Here is a 22,826-nt window from a genome sequence, read left to right on the forward strand (position 1 = left end):
AAAATGTTGTCAACCAGAAATGGGGAGGAGTGTCTGAGTAAGAGGAACCATAATAGTCATTATCTTCTGAAAAATCAAGGCACCACAGACAATGTATTTGACCAGCAATAAGATCATATGTTCATGTCATTTTGATCAGGAATAACATTGGCCTGCTAAGCTCCAAATTTGCACAGCACTTCAGTACCCAGCTTTTCACCGAGTTGGTAAACATCCACAGTGAATTAAGTACTCACTGCACTGAGAGATGGTCAAAACTGGAATTTCTGTTCTGCAGGAAATCCTGACCCTTCAGAGTTTGATTATGCTCTAAAGCAGAAAGAACTACTTTCTGTCACTACTTTAGAATTTCCCATTAAACAAATGTCTTTAAGAAAAGGGATTCAGGAATCTAAAACAAAAGCATTTTGGTAATGACAAAATAATTTATTTTTATATGGTTGAATGGGTTTAGTTTGAAGTAGTAAGAAGCTTTATATCAATTGTATCTAAATGCTATCTAAACCAATTTAGATTACATTTCATGTCAACATAGTAATAAGGTTAACTTTAATATATAATGTAAAAGTCAAGACAAAATAAAGAATGGGCATGACTAAACCAGACGATATTTACAAAACTGAAATAAGTATTTCTGACAGTTGTCCATGGATATCTGCACTGTATCTCTTATAAAATCTTAAAATATTGACTACCCTTCATTCACTGGTAAAAAACAAAACAACCCTCCCTTTCCCTGTCCCAAAACTATTCCATTGAAAAACATGATTAGTTCTGGCCTTGCTGAAGTGAGTGGGAGTTCTGGCATTGACATCAGTGAAGTCAGAACTTTATTCGCTGGTTTCAGAAGGACTAGTTGTGTACTTGAATACATGCAAACATAAGTCCTGTATTGATCAATGACCTTAACAACAAAACTTCAAGGAAAATTACCTCATCTCAATCTCAGCTGAAAGCATAGAGCAAGACTCTTAAACATTGTGCATAGACTCTCAAACAACCAAAAGCATTGTCTAGACAGATTCTGAGACCATTTTCCGTGAATTTACATCATCTGGAACAACAACAAAAATAGATTATTTCGAAATCAGTATGACCAGTCCACCAATTTTAAAGTATCTTCAACCACAGGAAAATAGTGACACACTATTTTTACCATACACTTAGAAAAAATCATTACTGTTATTGCATTATTCAAATCTGCATACTTATAAATGAGGTATTGATTACTGACATTAAGGAGATACTGTTCTCAACAGTTAATATATTATAAACTAAACCATATAGTAACATAAACAAAAGGACAATTCACCAAATGTGGGCAAAGATGCTTCAGGCACCATCTATTATGTGCACATCTGCCCACAGGGCAGATTGCCATTATCTAGCATTATCAAGAGGCTCCATGTATTTCTCAGGAAACAAGTACAAACATTCCCAACAAATCTTGGTGCTGAATATATGACGTTGCCTTCCATCTTGGTTATGCCTGAGAGAGAACGCTCCTTTTTTTTTTTTGTGAGTTCAGAAAAAAAAAAAGTAGATTCTCTTCTTCCCTCCTGCCTAATCCCTTGAGCATGTGCTTTACTACAGATTTGAAAAGCCTCCTGGGGCCATTTTGTCATGGAACTTGACAGGCAGGGCAGGGCTTCATTGCCCACATATGGGGTTCCTTGCCCATCTACACTGCCTGCCACTTTTCTGATGGTACCTTGGAGACTAAAATTCTTTTGGATGTCCACTGGCCTGGATATAACCATGAAGCTAAAGACCCTCACATCATTTTAGGCCCATATATTCTGAAGTGACATCCCCGCTGCTGTAAATGATAAAAGACTAACAACCATCCCCATCTACCTCCAAAACCAACAGCCACTGCAAAGCAAAAGGCATCTTAATTTAAACAACAGAGAAATATATTTCAGAGAAAGTAGGAAACAATATTTCAAGCACGAATCATGCAACGCAAATGACTGCAAAATGCCACTGAAATTTTCAGAATGATCACTTAAAAGCTTCTTTGTTTTTTTTAAATGAGTGTTTATTTTTGGTACATTAAGTCAGTATTTTTGGTAGAAGTAGGTGGAATGCATGCTCTAATCGAAACTTTACATGAGTATTAGCTGGAACTTTGTAACTACTTTAATCCAAACAGATGACTGTATTTAATACTGCAGTATAAACTTGCTTAGTCTCAAAAATAAATTTGCAAAGGGGGTGGAATACTCTGAGAATAATTAATGTGATAGGGAGGGGTTTTTATCTTGATGCCATTACTTGAAACTGACTAAATTAAATCTGTTATGTTAAGTAACCTGGGACACCAAATGGAATTGGAACCCTACTTCCTAGGTACAGAAATATAGTAGAAAACAAAGCCCTGTCACAAAGCGGACTATCCAAGCAGCCAGGGCATAAGAAAGAAGCTCTGTCAACCCTGTTAAGACTGGCCCAAGAGCAACTCACCTCTGTTCCCAGAGCAAATACATAACAGAGGCGGAAACTGAGCAGGGATCTCCCAGGTTCCAAGGTCTTAAGTACAAGTCCCAACCATCACTATGGCACAACCTGCACTGACCCCACTGGATCTATATTTGAACTGTGGCAGCCAGATACAAGACAAACAGAGATGGGGAGCAAGTAAGCATCCACTGAAATGCTAGTCTAAGGACCAACTGTCTGTGTTGACAGATGTGTTGTACCATTTTGACAATGCAATTCCACTGAAGTTCTCTAATCGCCATTTAAGTATTGCTGGATATTGTTAGTGAATTTGCCACATTTTTTTAAAGGTACTAAGAAAGATGAAGCACCTTGCTCTATTAATGTTACACAAATTTTATCCTATGTTTATTAATTATCTCTATGGACAGCAAAAGCAAATAAGGTATTTAACAGTGATGAGAATGAATGGCCTGATAGAACGTGCAAAAGATTCACTGGAAACTCGTGAATAATGGCCAGAAGGCAACAGTACCACAAGCATAAAACTAGAGTAACTGCAAGGATGATTCCAGGCCAATTAAGATTCAGTAAACACTCTGCAACTGTGGGTTCCTTATGGTTTTTATTAAGCCAGAATGAAAGAGTTAAGCACATAATTCTGTACCCCTTTTTCTTTTTTCCTTTATGCTTTTCTTTTTTTTTTAAAAGAAGAATCTCCCTAGAGGTCTCCCAAGGTCTGAATCTATGGCTGCATTTAATCACTTTTGGTGTCTTTCCTTCTTCTTTGCAACAATTTTGCCTGAGCACTCCTGGGACTGGTGTTGCATTACAGATTCATCAATGATTTGCTGCTTACTCTACATTATCCCACAAGTGCTGAGGCAAACAGTTCTTTGCCAGGATCAAATGATGTTCTATATTCGCCTGCAGTTTAAAATCTTGTTAATGTTGACACTTCTGATGAAAGCTCCACAGTGAAGCTGGAATGAGTGAAACCTGCAGGCTTTGGTGACTGCCAAATAAATGGGTACTCAGGGCACAAGTTTTTTTCCACGTCCTCTATATGCCCACAGGGTCAGCATCAACTTAGGCAACACCTTTACCAGAAACAATGTCAAAAGAACACCTACTGCAACATCTGTGGGTGATGTTGCTGATGGGTGACAGGGTGACTGCTACCCTGTGCTGCTAAACCAGCGTGTCTGAGAAAGATCTTGGCTTTAAAGTCAATTAACTTTAATGGAAAGACTCCAAATTACTTCAGTGATCTTTGGACCAAGCTCAATAAGAACTAATTAGGTCTCCATTCCAAAGGTTAGTTGTCAGAATTATTAATGGATTTTTGTTTGTTTGTTTTTAATATTGGATAAGTGGCTCTTTTTTTTCCCATTATTTAGAGGGACTGATGTCACTTTGAAAGTCATAAATTGCAAATACAGATGCCAGTATTGAAAAAATTAATTTCAGATAGTAAGACAAGTAGAGGAATTTTACACACTGTGCAAACGTGGTCCACTTCATGGGGACAAAGGAAATACAAACTACAGTTAATGACACCTTTAATTTAGTTCTGTGGTATTTACTATACTCCACAGGCTTAGAAAACTTTACATGTGTTCAACATGAGTACAACTAGGTTTACTGATTATAGCTTCCAGTTCTGCCAACAAAATCTAGGACCGGAGCTGGACTTTTCTGAACTCACCTCACTCCCTCTTCTTAAAACTCCTGACACAGAAGAAGATTTTTATGTCTGAAAAACTTACCACAGGAGAGAAGATACTTGAAGAAAGATGATGATACGCGTTCCTCATGTGGGAGTGGTACCACAGCAAATGGCTGAGCAGTCTCATCAATTTCTAAGATTTATTTATCTCAGCAGCAGATCATCACCTGCAAATCAAATTAAGAAATGCTCAAAATCTGAAAGTCACAAATTAGACCAGGGTGAATTATATGATGTCATTTATCTGATGATTTTCCTCCTATATTTCCTTCTTTACAAATTGTCCCAATAGGCCAGGAATTTTTTTCTTCAGACTTTCTCCATTATTAAAAATAAATTGCTAAATCATTTCTACATATTGGTCAGTAGCTTATTGCTTTTTTAAAGGAAGTTTTCCTAGAAACTGCAGGAAATTTGTAAAGTTCAAAGTATAATAAACGTAATATACTCAAATTGTATGTATAGCATACAAGACAGGAAACAGAGATGTTAATTTTTCCCAATGAATTGGTCAGACAACAAAATGATTTAACTTGGAGCGTAGTCTTCAAAAAAAAAGACCTAAAATCTGCCTTTGGATACTGGACTCCAATTCTCTCTGGTGCTAACAAAATGCCAAGTCATATTCTGGCAGAACATGGGCCTGTACCTTTGCTGCTGAGCTCTGAAAGCCTAGTTATAGGAGAAGAGGAGAGTCTGTCTTTGTGGTATAACAGCGGCGATGAGAGGAAAGATATAGTTCACACCCTCGCATGGTGCATACAAAGGCAGAGAACAAAATGCTCTTCCTGTGGGCAGGGACTGTTCCCTCCTTTCTCCCTGACAGGGACTAATTCCCCTGAAATACAAGGGGGGAAAGGATGATGGTTGCTCCCCTCTCCTCCATCTCCTGCTCCTGCTCCCCTTGTACTCACCAAAGGGACAAGCTCAAGTGAATTCCGGCACAGAGGTTTTCAATAGGCTGCCCCTGCCTGCCCCTTTGCCAGAGGCCATGTCAGCTGAAACGTGCATCTGCTCCGTACCCCCTCCAAGTCCCAGGTCACTCACTACCTTAAAGTGGATGAAATACCAGGGTACAAATGGGATGCACTGAAGGTCACCTGATGGAAGTCATGGTGGATGTAGGTATACGCACAGTCGCCATTTGCTCTGTACGTGGACATGAATCACTGGCAAATCCATTTGGTCTGAAGCGTTGGTCTGCAGAGCTGCCTTGTAGTTAACAGTCTCTTGCAGAGCTATAGGTTAGCGCAGAGCTGTGGAGCACCCTGTACAAATCCAAGCTTTAGAAGCAGTGACACTGTTGATCTGAGTTAAAGCCAAGGAAGATGTGGGCGAATAACCTGACAATCAGTTTCTCAACAGTCTTGTAGTTGCACTGAGTAACAGTTACTCAGATTTCTAATTAATAGACAGACCATATAAAAGATTTTGGGTTAATAAAAAAGAAAAATTGGAAGAGCTCAGATGCACTAAATACCTGTGTTGACCCCAGCCTAAAGGCTCAATTACGATGTGTAAGTATCTTTGCAACTTGTGTTAAAAATAATAACAGAACTGGCACTAATTTATGCCCAGTCAGTCAGAATGATCCATAATGTGGAAGTTTTTAACAAGCTGCTGTCCAACAGTTTTGACATGTTTTAATACAAGCCATCCTGATCAGCCCTGTGGAGGCTAATGCTTCTAAGCTTAATGACTCTCCAAAGAGGAGGAGGTATAAAGATTTAGTCACTCGGTAGAGAGACCTCTGCAGCCAGCTTGGAAATGACAAACAATTTGTTAATAGAGAAGCTTTATTTTTATATTATTTTTTGCCGACGAAGTGAAAACAGAGCATTGATTAAGCAATCCAAGCTGAGAATATTCTGTCCAAATTGGAGAGCTTTCAAAGGGGCAGCTGGTTTCAAGGCTTTGAAATGCAACTTCTGTTTGTTGTTCGATGCTTAAAGATACCTATCCCAGAGCCACAGACAGTAACTGGTGTCAAGCTGACACTGTAGTTCAGAGATGGATTTCAGTTGTGTGGGCCGTGCCACATGCACAACACTTGTGTAAAAAATGCTTTTTGTCTCAGATGCTATGATCTAAGAGGAAGGATTAATAGAGCCATCAACAAAAAAGTTCTCCGTACAACTAAGAGTATGGCCAAAGAATACCAACAGCCAAACATGCTCTTAACTCACCATCATCCCTCTCTTCCACCTATCAGATGAAGTCATTTGTATAGAAATTCAGACTGAGCTTTTCACACGCATCGCTTGGTTTCTGCACAGCTCAAATTCTAAGCTCATTTCCTGTGAACTAATTTTACTGAAGTCAGCATAAGTATTCAACAGTACATGAGAACTAGGTGTCTAGAGGTAAGTAAAAACATTTGTGTTTTTTTCCTTTGCAGAGAAGAGTTCAATTTTGCCAGAGGAGCTTTAAATACAAGCTTTTGGCCCTCACAGGTATTAAAGTTTGAGTGAGTCATATTCTCATTCCCTTGTGTAGCTACATGATTAGACTGTATTTCCCTCAATTCATTGGAGAATAGGCTATGTCCACAGCCATAAAGCAGAGGCAGTGGTACGTCATGGAAGATTAGGTCCAGACAGGAAAACAGGCCCCTAAGTAGAACAGGAGCAAGAAGCATCTAAAGTGTACTACTCAGAAGATATTATGCAGCCTTTTTGGAATTAAAAATAATATGGTTTTGTGATTGAGTATTTGGGGGTTGAGGTGGTTTTGTCTTTTATTAAAATAAACCTGCAAAAAGAACATGCCTTTCACTACAAATCTCCTAATGTACCAATAGAAAACTGCTGCAATGAAAAATTTTCACCTTAATCAGGTCAGTTTGTTTGGACAGACTGCAGAGTAAATACCTATGCCACATTATTTGTATTGTAGCTCATTCTCCACAGCTAAGAAAAATCAACACAGATGTATAAGCCAAGTCAAAAATATGTATTATTTTTAACAAATAAGCGTTAAAAAAATTACATGTTTTTTCAACTAGTAATCTGTACATTTTACAGATCTGAAAATTAAACCAGTTATTTTTGTCCCTCTGGATTTTAGATCAACACCCTTCACGCTAACAGGCTGTTAACAGAGGGAGTGTCCTTGATGTAGTAGAATTGTTTTCCTGAAAAGTTAATGCAGGAATACAAATCCTAAGGCTAAGATTGCATTTTCTGATAATCTTGATCAGAAAGCCAGCACATATACTGGAAGGGGCAGCTTTCCATTATCATTATTTATCATCCCCGTTTAACCTATTCCCTCCACACTATTGATGGAAAACTTTCTAGTTGTTTGAACACCTCCTTCTTCCCTGAAAAAAAACCAACCAGAACAAGAGAATGAAACAAAGATTTGTGTTGGCTATTTTAGGACACTGGGCAAAAAACATTACCAGTGGTAAAATTATTTGGATTTTTTTTTTGTTGAGACAAATTACTGAGCAGAAGATTTGTTGGGTGAGCAACTGCAACAGTGGTGCCAGCGGAAGCCCTCTTGTAGTGATCTTTACAGCACTGTTGGTACCTGACAATTCTGTAGATATTCATAGCCTGAGTACCATCTTGATCAGAATTTCTTTGAAATTCCTTAATATAACATTATGTGAGCACTTCTATGAGACTCGTTGCTGTTCTTTTGATAAATACAATATGTAGTTTTGCTGCCAGAGAGGGAAGTAATAGCTTTGTACGTACATGAGATGACACTCTTCAAAATAAAATTCTGTTTCCTTTAATTTCCTGTGATCCAGGATCCTGCCTCGCTGTGAAGTTGACACAGTGGTAAGTACTGAATCACATACAGATTTCTCATTCAGTGTATTTCATAATTTATTTGTAGTGGAAAAAGGATTTGTAAGTAGAAACCACAGGAGAGTCATATTTCAGGTCACATTTGTGCAGCTCACCAGTTAACCTGAAAATCTAAATGTACTGAGACTTCCTAATATCTTCTCAGAATTGTGTGTAATATTACCTATGAATAGGCTCAATCTAAAAGGAAGCTTTTTATATACCAAAAAATGTTTTCTGCATTGTCATCTACTTCTTTGTTCAGTCATTTCATGTCTATTGCTCAAAATCTGCAAATTAACAGCCAAATCAGGTTTTGACCCAGCCACTGCCTTCTCCCTGTAACGGATTAATAGCTAATATATACTCCCCTACTGGATTGGCTAAAAAATGCAATGGCACCAGTAGAGAACACATAATGCCTTCTTCTACCAACTACTTTGTCATATGGTGACAGATTATGAAAGTAAGTGAAACAGCAGGAAAATAACTGAATTTTTGTCTCTTTTCATTCCCAGCATCCTACTGAAATTTCCTACTCCTATTAATGACTGTAGTGGATGAAAATAGGAAAAATCTTTCTGCAACTGAGAGAGATATTGAGAAGTCAAGGAGACTGGGTTCAGCTACTGGGCATGCCCTAGATGAGTGACACTGGCTTATTTCCCACATTTCACAGTGACCATAAAAAAACGTTTGCTTCCTTTGGCCCTGAGTGTACTTTACGTATCTCAGTTGCAAGCTCTTTCGGGCAGAGTCTGCTGCTGAATATGCTTTTCCAGTGCTAATGCAACACAGCCATGATATATCTTGAGACCTGACAAAAATCCAAGTAATAAATAGTTACCAAGGAACTTTCTCCATGCAACATTTTAGTTCTGTGAAAGACCATTTTCCTGAGCACTCAGTACAGTACTTGTACATTTGCAAATCACCAGGGTGCCAAAAGAAAATCTAATAATACTTAAAAAGGCAGAAATAAAACCTGAGTCAAGTGGCAAAAGGCTATTAGAGAAATACTAGGCACCTGGACAAATCTCTGCATCCTTTGGTATCCAAGCAGTTTCACCTTCCAAAATATTCTGAAATTCTTTTGATACTGCACGTGTATCTCTTAAACAGCTTTTACAGTTCAGCTAAAAAAGCCACACTGTAAGAAAATGTTGCACCTGGTGAAAGTGCTTTAAGGAATGTAGACCCTGATCTGCATCCCTTTTCTCACACAAATATTCATAGCTTTGATTATGACATGAGTAGGATTATTTATGTAAGAGAGAAGCAAAGTAGGCATAGGAACTTAAGAATTGCACTAGCATAGTAAAGCATTGTAAAGCTATAAAACTGGCATTTAAGCTCTTTCCAGTAATGTCTATTCTGTAATGCAGAAAAGGAACAGTAAACTGAACAAGTAGCTTTTACAAAGCTGCAGCCAGCACCTAGCGGGACCTTGTAAGAAGAGATCCCAGGTCTAATCTGAATGAATAACCATGTCAAAAAGAAGGCACTGGAAGTAAGCAGAGTCCACACAGAATGCCAAAGGTACTGTCCACAAACTAAAAACATCTGAGAGAACAGGAAGTACAAAGATAAAGTTTGAACTGCCAAGAACCCAACTGAGTTATAACTTGCAAAGAATATGAAACAAATAGTAGAAGGCTCTTTGGTAGTGTGAATAAATAAAGACAAGGAAAAATGCTGTGCCTCTGTGGAGGAAGGATGGAGTAGAGATTGAAGACAACTCAAGGAAAGGCTCCGACTAGGTATTTTGCCACAGTTTTCAATAAGAAGTTTTAAGTTGAATTTAGAGACAAAGATGGGGTGAATAATGAGAATGCGGGTACGCAACTAGAAACTACCACAGCTAACACAAAAGCTCGACTCAAAAAGTTGAATGCATCAAGCTTGAAGTCTGGTTAATCACTGTCTCTGACTTCTAAAGATTTCTGACACGTGTAATGCTAGTCCGGTGACACATATTTTTAATGGCACCAGAAAGTTGGGAGTGAAAAATAGTAAAGATGGTTTCTTTCCTTAAAAAGAAAAGGTGAAGAAAAATAAGAGGAGAAGGCAGTTGGGAAATTACAAGCTATTTCATTTGATCTCATTAGTATGAAAGGCCTTAAAATACATTTTGAGGGAGACAATATATGAAGACAGAGAGATAAATGAAAAATGGGATAAAATGCAACAGCAATTTACCAAAGGGACACCACACAAACTATCTATACAGTTTTCTTAGATGAGGTAAGTGATTTTCTGAAGAGATGAAGTGTAATAGATATCATCTCTCAGGACTTTAGAAATGCATTTGACATCATGTTATACATTATTAAGGAATCTGAGCACTAAGGAGAAGACTTTTTTGGTGGTTAAAAAACAGCTTAAGAAGTAGTAACAGGTAAGTGCCCCTAAGAAGGGATGCATCAAGTCACTTGAGATTAGCAGTGAGGGTCTCAAGTTCCATCCTGGAGTTGGAACCTGGTTCTGCTGTCCTTTCATAGCTCTTGATCATTGTGCCCCAGGTAGAAGAGTACCTGGGCACTCCTGTACTGTCAATACCATTCATTTTTTCCATATACAGTCTTCGTTACAAAGTCCACGTAAAACTAATTAGACAGATAAAGGCTTTTGCGATAATGCAGGCTACTTGTAAGTGAAAATAAACAAATAGAAAAAATGTAGGGCCCAAGATTATTTTAATCGCTAGGGCTCACATATATATAATCAACAGGAGCTTTAATGAAGAATAACGAAGTCTTTTGTGAAATTATCCAGCGCAAACTATGAAATAGTTTAAAAATTGTTATTAGCTGCTCAGATGGAGTTTGTCAGTGCTCTAAAGCTGAGAAATTTAACAGAAATAGTATGTTGCTGCATTTTCAGAACGCGTGGAGAGATGCATCTCTCCTGAAGAGAGTGAAGATTTGGCACTTGGTATGAGCAGAGAGGATCTGGCCCAAACATTGCTGTTTGCAGATGATGACTTTACTGTATTACTCACTTTGTCTTGGCACAGTCAATCAACAGAGGAAGTGCAGTGGAAATAACAAAGCCTGTTCTTTGTTTGCTGGTAACATTTTTAGCACATTTAAGGAGAAATGTGAAAAACCACAGCAATTTCTGCACCTCAGAAAATGTGTTGAGCAGAAAGAAAAGGACAGAGAGGACATCGGTACTTGCAAAATATAAAACAAAACCCAGGAAAATGTCTCCAAAAAGGGAATGTGAAAAAATATCTCTTAAAATATATTTCAAGGAAGTATTTGAAAGAACCTTTCCAGGACAAAGTGCGTATTTATACCCATTAAGTTTACACCTATTTGAATACAAATCAGTGGATTTATACTAGGGATGAATCTAATCCGTGTTGTATATTCAAAATAATAGGTTCAAGGGATTAGCCAGGACAACAGCATTTTTATCAAATAGAATTCCTTTGTATCCACCCTCACACTATCAGAAATGCAGCTATCTCCTAATTAGCACATCTCCAACTTTAACCTTTTGTCTTGTCTGCAGTCTCTTAGATTAGTGGTAATGTTCAGCCTCCTCAAAACTTCTTTCATAAATTGACTATTTCCATGGTAACAGCTGCCACTTTCATTCTACAAGCATCAAGAAAATGTGATTTCCTTTATATCAGTGGGCCAGGCTGGGTACACAACTTTGGCCTTTGTCAATGCTCTTTTCAGACAAAACTGTTTATTCCAGAAGAAGAGGAAACAGATGCAAGCACAATTCAGGAGGCAGTTGTTGGCTGATCCATGAAGCAGGGTTGGCAACAGTCAGAAAGGGAGCTGTCGGACGACCCACCTGCAATGCCAGTATGTTCTGCAGCTGCAAGAGGGAAGGACAAGCACATTCCACACCAGCCACCAAACTTAAATCAATGTTTCCTGGGGGAAGGGGGTTGTTGTTTGGTTTGGTGGTGGTTTTTTTTTTTCTCTTTCTTTTTGCTTGTTTCTTTGGTGGCTCCACAAACAGTAGCAAGACATCAGCTTAATACCCCCACAAGAATAGTTGAGAAACACTAAATGTAAATCAAGGGTTCTCATTCAAAGAGCATTGAACTTAAGCCAAAAAGAACATCAGTTCATTGCTGAGAAGCTGACACAGCTTTAGTGATCAGCGTCTTCATCTTCAACGCTCACACCAGTCTATAACCAAAGTCCTAATCTCAGCTGAAGCCAATCCCCAAAGTAGCATCAACTTCAGTGGGACCAGCAAACATTCATGACAAAGGTATTTTGTCTCCTGCCAGTCATGGGAAATTTTTCTGGAAGTTTATCAAATTGGAGGCTTTTTCCAGAAAACCCATCTGTTCCATATGAACTCACTCTGACACCTTTACCATCTTTGAAACTGAAGGTTTCCAAGTCAATCTGTTAAGATGAGAATGGATAAAGCAAGATTCACATCTACTTCTCCAACAATCCACTGAAATAATTGAGTTTTCCCTTAGTCACAAATGTGTGCAATTTTCCAAAGTTAGGACTGCATGTTCAGTTTCTTAAATTAATCTTTAAAATATATTTTTAATTTTTTAATGAAATTTTTAGCACTCTTGTAAAGGACTGGCAGACGGCAAAGAGACTGAAAAATTAAACACAACTCTAGCAGCCTTTTTTTATTTCCTCCTTAATTCCTCATTAACCCTTTCAGCACTAGACTGGGCAATTGCTTTTCCTTCCTTATATACTTTTAATTCCAGGTGTACCGATACTTGTTGTTAATTAGACACTTGGAAAACCTGAATTCAGTTTGGATTTGGGCCTGCTGTTTTAACCCAAAATTTCCAAGTGTTTGAGGACAGAAAAATCACAAATCTGCTTTCTGAAAGTGAACAGTTGAGCGTTGCAGTTGTGCAAACTACATAAACTCTTTCTCTGCCTATTCCAACAGACATTACAATTGTTTAGAATGGACTCATTTCTGACCCTCATATCGGAGCATTTATCGTACTTCTACATCTGCAGATTTTGTTACAGTCATAAGGTACCAAACCCAATACCAACAGTAAAAACCCAGTTTCTCCCACTGTAGCCAAAGAGGAGAATGATACTAGTTAGAAATGAATAGCAGGCTTTAAACGTACTGCAAGCGCTAAGCTAGTATATTTACACGAGTATCACAGAACCTGGATGCTATGCAGATTCAAAACCCTAATTCTATTGCTGGATCATAATCCATAAAGGGCCAAATTAAAACTCTCAGTTCTAGGCTCACATTGGAAAGCCTGGGTTTCAGTTTGAGCTCAGAGTCCTAAGCTCATGTTTATTTTCACTTCAGCTCACAAAAAAATTGGTGAATAATCCAGAACTGCTCATCCAGGAAAGATTCCAGAGGCTTGCCAAGTTCCAGACAATAGTCCATGGAAAAAAACAAGTGCACAGATCTGCTGGCAGGAGATGCCTACATCCAGGCTCAACTTGCACGTGTTCCTAGGGTGGTTCTCAAAAATGGAACACCCCTGGGAAGGGAAGGATGAGGGAGTTGATTGAACCGTACCTGTGAATACTGTGAATATCCCTGCGATTTAATGCAATGGAACAGCAAAGAAATTACTGCAGATTAATGAAAAAGAGGAAATGGTCGGCAGGAAGGGTTGCCTGTATGACTGGCAACATCACAGCAACAAAAGCATTTTACAGGACAAGTCATAGATTCTGTGCTGTAGATTTTTGGCATGTCAATAGCAGTAGTCTGTATTCTGATGCCACAGCCCAGTTTTGCAATCGTACTACAGGCACCAGGATCGTTAAGGTATTACTTTGGTACCAATACCACAACACTAACCTGCACCCTGTTTGGTACCTTCCTGTGCACTCTGGCTTGACTTCCACCTGGGAGAGGGGTGTGACCCCACCTGCACTGGCTCCTGGAGTCAGGAGAGGCATAGGAGGCAAGCAGCACTCATTTTCCACTTTCTTCAAGGGCTGTTCTTTCTCCCCAGTAAAACACCGGAGCAGAGCAGAGTTGCTGTACCTGTATGTTTCACAAGGATCTGTGGATCCTAGAGAGTTCAAGGACCGCATGGTGACAAGGTGGAAAGTCCTATATTGCAGAAGGATAGAGAGGAGGGGATCTCACTTCCAATGCCTTCCAAATTAAATCCTGAAAGGGTAAGCCCGGGCTTCTCTCCCAGCACTCCTCCAACAACATCATCTTACAGTAAGCAGGCTAAGGGAGGAGACCACTGTCCTGACCCACAAGTCCCACAAATCTCACTCACCCTTTGCTCAGAAATGTTAACAGGATTGCTGTATTTAGTGTCTTTACTATACTTTTTTTTGTGTATCAGTAATATGGGAGATTCAAATGGTGTTGCTTTGCCTTCACACTGCTCATGTCTCCAACTTCTGGCAAGCAGTGCATCACAGGCCTTTCCTACTTTATGCCAGGGAGACATAAACAGCACCCCTGCACCACTGTCTGAATTTTGAGCTTTTCTGCACACTTTTATCATATATTAATGGAACTCAGCCCACACCAATTGGTGAGCTAATTGCTGTCAGAGCAGATGGTAAGACAGGCCTGAAAAAAATATTTGGTGTTTTTTATCATGTGAAGGAAATGTAAGGGGGAAAAGATGTCTTTTCCATTTCCTGAGGGCTGCAACAAAAGTTAAAGCAAGCTTTTATGATCAGTGAGGTTTGAGGAACAGTTACCCAGCTCCAGTGGATGCATACCTTACATCTAGCTCTATCGGAGTCCCTCCTCTGTGGTTTAGTTTGCCTCCTGGGCACGTCATGCACTAGGGGTTCATAGAATACCAGTATGCTAGTTCAGTCTGCTCCAGGCACCAGTGTTCAGAGAGCAGCGTTGTGAAGCAATTCAAGACAGCAAAACCGGGAGCGAACTCTTAAGGTGCTCATGATAAAGAGGTAACATTTGTTTCTATATTCTGTGCAGTTACCTTGGAGGGATGCTAGCACAGTAATGCCCTCTGTGGGGAACTATCGCTCAGTGCTAACTTTCCAGTGGCGGCCACCATAAATACTCAAACAGAGATATAAATAGCACTGCACTATAAAAAGTAACAACAGCAACAGAGGTCTGTGTGAGGATGAGACCTCAAAACGTGACACTGCAGAAGAGACGCTGCATAGGAGCTATTCAGGCAGAAGGCTTCATATTTGGAGAAGAAGGAAGAATAACTTGCCAACTGGCATTCCAGCAGTTAGTTGCTGGCCAGGATTTTCACAGTTGCACTTTATACCCCCAGTTTCACAAAGGTCACGCTAGCAAACCGGTGGGGCTTAATAGACCAAAGATGCATTTGGCTTTTACTCCAAGGCCCTTTCTCTGATTTTAATATTGATGACAATGGAACAAACATCTCAATAGCTACACAGAACGGCCAATGCACAAATGTGCTTATACTCAACATATGGAAGAAGTTTGAAGCCTTTCAAACCAATTAAGTTTTCATGAGAAATCAACAGCAGAATGAAAAACCTAATATGGGAGGAAGAAGCCTGTATCTTACCATGCTAATTTGTATTGTTAGAGAGAAAAGTAAACCAGCAATGTTAGCTATGCTAAGGCTTTTCAAAGTTGTATTTGGTTTGGGTTTCCTTTCAAAAATAATGTTCTAATGAATATGCAGCATGCTGGGTCTGTGGCACTGGCAGTGTGTCCATCACCATGGTACCTGGGCGCTCAAGCAAATGATTAACCAGCAGAGCAAACAAAACAGAAGCAGAGCATCAACAGGGCACTGTGACAAGCTCCTCATAGACCTGCCAGTACCTCTCCACCTGGACCTTTACTCCTACAGGCATTCCTCTGTCCTGTCTTTCACCCAAGCTCTCGTGATAGCCAGATCTTTTTTTCCAAACAGTGCCAAGGGATGCAGAGATCTCTGACTGGCTTAGAAGGAAGGGTGAGATTAATAAAAAAAACAAACCCACACATATTTCATAAGGAAAACTTTGCTTAAGGACACAGTGAGGAAAAAGAAATAATTGTTATTTTCACAAACTAAGCTCGATTATGAATTGACAAAATTGTTTACATCCTGCCATGCCATCAGCCTGGCAACTTTAAAATTACTTTTCTAAAAAGGGAAAACAATCCTTTTCCTCACTGAGGGCCAAAACAACCTTTCAGGAGGCTGATGTGGACTGTATATGAACACTACGGTTAGCATTATCTAATAACAATGAAGAGAATACATAAAAACATATGGCTATGGGCCTTCTGGAGAAAGTCTGGAGACTGCATCAGCCCCTCCCTACACTTCAAGTAAGTAGCAAGTTAATGACAACTCTGATCATGTTTGTTTAACATATCTGCATATAACTACTTTGAGCTTTTTCTAACTTGGGATGCTTAATCAGAGACTTCTGGTGTTTTAGAAAAAAATATTCCATTGAATCATCTACCCCTTGCTGCCTGGTGTTCTGTACAAAATCTCTGAGGAGCACAGGAAAGCAGAGGGCCTTGCATGTAGGCCAACTTCAGAAAGGCTAGCTCCTTTCAGTATTGGGGAATTACACAGCCATAATACAAACCTCACTGAAGAAGTTTCCTGGTTTCTATCACTAGTCAGGACAATAATACTGCAGTCTAATTAAATTACTGTCACGTGAAGCTGCTTCAGACTTATGAAGTAGTTACATACTCTCTATTTCAGTTTTTCCTTTAAAAGAGAAATAATTTTTGAGGGCAATGCCACTTTACTGGCAATGAAAACTCAAGTGTTCTCTTCCCAATGTAGATAAAATATGCTGTGCTACCACTGTGCCTCAGCAGCAGTTTTGAAGCAGATAAGGAGCACTGCATCACCCACCCACCCATATTCCACTGTGAAACTCTGGCTTAAAGTTCACTCCAAGCATCAGTCTGATTCTGTTACTTCTCTTGTGTCTAAATTATACCCATCACTGTCATCTCTAACTGCGCATTTTATCAGGCTTTATAATCAAAACTAAGGGAAGATAGGTTTGTTTAGCTGTTGTAAATGGCTTTGAAGATCTTGGTCTCAGCAAGGGTGATGAATTAAGGATGTCAGCTGGGTAAAGAGTTTAATTTTGAATGAATTTAGCCAAAACTGATTACTGTAAAACTGATATGAACCTTTCAAGTTCACATTATTTCACATACTTTAGCAGTAAATATTCTGCCCCTTCTTGCCATCTGACTCACCAGGTATGAAACTGGAAGAATCAGCAATGATGGCAGCTTCTCAGACATGAGACCAACTTTGGATACTATGAACAGGTGTGAGAAGCCACTTTTTGATTGCAGCAGGGAGTACACCCCTCAGTGTCAGCCCTCAGCTGACTAAATTTCTCCATAATAGGAATTCTGTTAAGCAGCCTAAACACGATAGCTGAAGCATTTATGACAAAACCTAAAACCACAAAACCCAGAAACCAACAACTGCAAAGAACTACTCTGTGACACAGTTATTTATTGGAAGCACCCGTTTTTTAGTCTCTCTGGTCCTCTTCAAATTAATTAAAATAATAACTTAGGGGGGAAAGAAAATTGTCTAAAAATAGTCACCTTTTTTTTCCTCTCCCAGGTAATTCAGAGTCAGGAAGAATCCAAAATAACAGCATGAGTGTTGAAAATTACAGGGTAAGGTTGGAAACCTCTAGAGGTCATCTAGTTCAACCTCATGCTCAAACCAGTGCCACTTTAGAACAGGTCGCTGTTTTATTTTAAAGAATTAAAAGGAAAAAAAAAGGCAAAAAGAAATAAAAAATTACTTCCCCATCCCCTTTTTGCACCAGAAGGAAAAAAAACCCCCAATAAATGTTTTCCCGAAACATATAGCTCTTCTGTGTTGTTCATAAGTAAATATGACCAATATGGAAAATACCTACACCTGCCTCCTTTAGTTAACCTAGTTCCCTTCCTGTCTTGGTGCAGGTAACATTTAGCACAGCATGTAGCAAACTCCAACTCAGTTGCCAGCAGCACTCTGCCACCCTTCAGGCCAGAAAAGGCTAGGAATGCTGCACGTTCAGCTCCAGTGACAGAGAAAATGCTCCGTATCACTCATTAGCAGTCCCCTCCAAGTTAATTAAGGAATGGAGCCAACAGCTGCTGAAGAGGGTTCCACCCCATCTTTTGGGCTGGGAAACCAAGGCCTCTAGGGCAGGGGCTGGCCTACACAGCAAAGAAGAACAGGGTGGGGGAGCCTTACAAGATCTGAGTGAAACCCAGATGACTCATCAGAAAGTAAAATGTTCCTATTTTGGCAAGAGGCTGAAATAGCAGCCCTGGGTTATGCTGCAGCACAGCAATAAATGACCCCGAGCACTTGGGACAAACTCCTGTGCACGTTGATATTCCTAACAGTAGGGGCTATTTCACATCTCATTAAGCAAAGAGGTTTACATGACAATTAACATGTTAATTAGCACGTCTTTTTCACAGGTGGAACTTCAGCTTGAGATTTCAACATTTTTTAGGCAACTGTTCCATGACTGAAAAGGAAGGAATAGTTTCTTAGGACTCAAGGTAACAAGGACTCGTATCCAGAACTGGCGTAGGAGTATATTTGTCTGCGTACTGAAGGACACTGCAACCAGACGATGGCCTTTCCCATAACTTCTGTGGAAGGAGGGCCTCCTTGTGCCTCTGCAGCCTGACATTCAAATCCCAGCCCTCAGGGTGGGCAGGATGCCAGGCTGGCCACTTCATAAGCTGACCATAAAAAGGCCCAATGTACCACAAAGTCACACAGAGGCAAAGCAAAGCCTGGACTTGAACAAACAGTAGCTCCCATTTCTCACCCCCAGCCACTGACCTGTGTGGCTCCCCACTACAAAAACCCCTTTGATTGTATCTGTAGAGATATGACCCATGAGAAAACTCTTCAGCAAACACCAACAAGCAATCGTGCTAATTTCTCTGAAATAGGTATCAGCTGTAGGAGAATGTTTATTGCCCTAAAGCTTCACATTGTAGACAAAGAATTAACCATTTCTACCAGGCACTGCTTTAAAGAAGAGTTGGTATACAAGTATGGATTTCCTTAAACTGCAGGTATGTTTCTCATTGAGGTTTTTATTCAATACCATCTTTAATTTCTATTAGCTTTTGAGAGAATGGATTTGCAGGTATGCAAGAAAATCTAGAATGCTGGAAATGGAATAAGAGGAATTAAAAATCGGAGACTGTAACTGGAACTTGTAACTTAAAAGATCAGGGGGATTCTGACATTCACTGAGTCCCTTCTCTGTCAGATGGATGTTGCCAACCCATGGAAAATAGTGACATGCTTTCTATATGTCATCTTTCACTTTTCTCTGCAAGGAAGCTGTGCTCTAAACAATGCATAAACAAGCAATCATCATATTAATCTTTTACATATTTTGGCACTCAGAGCATAGATAAATCACTGTGACGTAGCTTTACCTATCGTACTACTTATAAAATAAATCTCAGGAGGCTCAGGAGGAACATTAGATAACTTTTCCTTTAATTAGCTTTTGAAAGCTGATGATCTTTTTTAGAGTATGATTTATTCCTTTTATTTATCAGCCTGCCTTATTTCAGATGGGTACTGTCTGACTGACCTCTAGATACCCTTGCACTTGCTCTGTGATATCCCCAGAATGTCAATGCTTCAATTCTTCATCTTTCATTTCCCAAACGTTTCTTATTGGTCACTTCTGGTACTAGTGGCAGCTGAAGTGGAAGTTTATCCTCTGATAATCTGTACTGCTTTAATGGTTCCCAGCATCCTGAGGATATTTTCCAAGTGTTATGGTGACACCAGCCGAGATCTTGGCAATAGAAAAGCGTTTCATACCCTTATTTCCTAACTTAGTCTCTTGTTTTTTTCTGCTTTCCCAACCCTCTGTTAGCCTCTTGATTTCTGTGGCTTAACTCATTTTGTTATTGCTATATTCTTTGTTATCACTTCTCAGTATCTTTCTGATAATAAAGCCTTTGAAGAATCTGAGGGCATTTCCACCATGCATTCAAAATCTCTCAATAAATTTCCCCAAACCTCCAAGTCACATTTGTCCAAAAGCTTAGCAAAAATCCCCTCTAAAAGGAATAACAATAGTCATATCTTCTTTATATATTTCTCTGTAAACTAGGGAGTCTAGGAACTACAGCACATAAACCTTGTAAAATGATGAGCATGTTTCAAACAGTTCTAATATAAAACATTAGACATAAAACAAGTCACCAGTTTTAGCACATCTCCAAAATAACATATGCTTAGAAATGCTTATCCTTGTAGCATCACTATCCTTTTTTTTTTTCTTTCCGTGATAAAATTAGTCTTGCACCAGCATGCCTGAAATAGCAAAATTCTCGTGTAATTTCAATCACTCAGTTTGCTCCTGACTTTTATACAGCTGACTGAACACCCATTATCTCACCTGAAAGAGAGAAGCTGTGAGTTTGCTCACCTCAGTCACCTGCAGGATCTTTGAAATGCCTCCTCTTCTGTTCCTTCCAAAGAGTGCCTTCCCGCATCTCTCAGTCCATTCCCGAGTCTACTGAACATGCAGTCATCAGTAAGTTCTGGCTAAGTTATCCCATGTAACTCTGAAGAAAAAAAGGAGAGGCTTGCAGATGCTGCAGAAGGTCATCTTTGCTCTCTTTGAAAATTTTGTTTTCTTGGTGGTCTGTCACAGTCAGGTCTCCAGTAGTAAACTGAACAACCTATCCTCCTGGCTCTTCTTTTCTTCTTTTTCTTTTCTGTAAACACATAATCAGTGCTTCAAATCCTTTAGGTATCACAAACTGTACTTCTCTATTGCCCTCTACTGACTGCTAGCTACCACCGCCTTCCTGGAGAATCGGCACGCAACAGACACACAGTACGCTTTCCTCCGCCGCCCTCCCTCCAATCAATAATGATACACGACGACCAAAAGTCAACACAAATCATTCTATTTTTTCCTTTGTTACAAAAACACCAGGCAAGATTTACAGCTTGTTGGTCAGCCGTGGTAGCTACAAAACACTAAACAACAGAAGCAGGAAGCAGTTAGTAGCATGGGTCTGCTAATGTGGGTTTTTTTGGTGAGCAGAAGCCAGGAAAAAGTAGAGACAAATGCATTCTGCCTTGAAATGTGGGTGAACTCACCCCACTGATGCCATAAATACTGCACCCGGGAGCTGAGGGTTCTCTGGTTTCAAGGGTCTGGTCTTGCCAGGACTGGATGCACAGAAATACTGACTTTTGATGGGAGTTCTGCAGAAAGGGGCCTGTAGAGAGCCAGGAATTGGAGGTCATGGCTTCTTGGTCATTTCCCTTTGTCTCCAGTTTTGCTTGTTTAGCACATTCAGCACCACACCTAATATGAGAAACACAGTTTCTGCCTCATGAGACAGGTACCGGGACAAGACACATGGCATCCTGTATGTGCATGGCACCGGGAGGTGCTGTTTGCACTGCTTTTTGGACAAAGATGATCTATAACGCAAAGAGAGACCAACAAACTAATGCAAAAAAGAGGGAATGGCCCAGCACAGTTTCAGGAGCAGAAGGAAAAAAAATGTATAAGCATTTCAGACAGACTGGAAGAGACCGAGGGGAAAAAGAGCAGGGAGTGTAAGAGCAGGGTAGGGGGAAGGGAGAGAAATAAAAATGGATCCTTTGCATTGTATTAGTCACCGCTTCATCAGTACAGTAAAGTGCTTGTTAACCAAGTTGCTCAGGCACTTGCTCTCCCCCCCCCCCAAAAAAAGAAAAAGTTATCCTGAAGTGCTGGCCCACCTGCACCATTTTGGGGGCAGGGAGGAATCAGGTCCTGGCTCCAGACAAAACCAGACAGCTCCCCAGCACCCTTACCTTTTGCTTGGCAGAGGCTGGGAGAGAACACGGCCCTCTCTCGCCCCACCATTCCTCCCTAGGGGACAGACAAGACTCGCATGGTTAAAAATGATAAAAACAGCCTTCCCCCCCCCCCCCCCCAAAAAAAGTGTTGAAATTATTTTTGCTCACCTGCATTCAAAAAAAAAATTTGTTTTCCACCACTATTAATAAATGGGAGTATTTCACTTGCCAAAAATCTGTTGACTGATGCACACTGGTTATGTTTTAAAGAGACGCTACGTGACGTCCCTGCTCTTTGACTCAAGGAAGGCAGAGTTCACGCAACAACTATCATCGACAAACCCAGCAACTTGGCAACAAAAAATGTAATATTGAAAGATCTGTTGAAAAATGTATTTTTAATTCAAAAAGAAAGCCAGCAGAGGTCTTAATTGTAGCTATTATGAACGTTTCATTAAGAAGCCCAGATTTATTGACTGTACTGTAAAGCTCTCCTATTAAAGGAAGCCCAGAAATTCAATTTTTCCCATGCTTTTCTACTTCTAAAGCCCTCGGCTACTCCATGTTAGAAAATAAGAAATAATTATATTTATTCAGATTCCTTGATAGAATATTGAAGCCTGCTCAGATGAATACCTCTCCTAAACGAACACCATTAACCAATAGATCAAAGAGGAAGAATGTCTAGCAAGTGAATGGGGCCAAGGGAATTAATAAAACACACATCAAACACTGAAAAGCCGAGGGGTTCTTTTCTTTTTAATAGGAGCGCATTTGCAGAGCGATAAAGCAAAGCCTGTAGTTGCCAAAATTCATAAAAAGGCATCCAAAGAGAGCGGGAGATAGCTGGCGTTCAGCGCTTTCGAACATCAAGTGGCTTTCCGGAGCCGCTGGTTGAAATTTTTCACGTGACGACTCTTGACAGAGAAATCTGTTTTTTCCCCACGGAGGTAAAAGTTTTCTTTTCCACGGAAAGAAAAACCAAAACAAAACACCCCAGACCAACTTTTAACACGGCGGAAGGGCCCCCGCACACGGATTATCCCTTTCTGCCGGCCGGCCGGCACGGCCCGGGGGGCGGGCGCCGCCCCCG

The 22,826-nt window shown here is 40.0% G+C and overlaps 1 long non-coding RNA gene across 1 annotated transcript; it reads right to left on the bottom strand.

Annotated features, from left to right (window-relative positions):
- Nucleotides 1–957: 957 nt before the first annotated feature.
- LOC118452406 lies at nucleotides 958–20,631 on the bottom strand. Its single transcript, XR_004842178.1, has 3 exons — nucleotides 20,358–20,631; nucleotides 4,212–4,338; nucleotides 958–1,054 (listed from the first exon to the last, which is right to left on the bottom strand). It is a non-coding gene; the product is annotated as an uncharacterized LOC118452406 (long non-coding RNA).
- Between the last annotated feature and the right edge of the window lie 2,195 nt (nucleotides 20,632–22,826).

The sequence above is a fragment of the Egretta garzetta genome, unplaced genomic scaffold (assembly GCF_000687185.1).
Source record: "Egretta garzetta isolate BGI_Z169 unplaced genomic scaffold, ASM68718v1 scaffold405, whole genome shotgun sequence".
Classification (NCBI taxonomy): domain Eukaryota; kingdom Metazoa; phylum Chordata; class Aves; order Pelecaniformes; family Ardeidae; genus Egretta; species Egretta garzetta.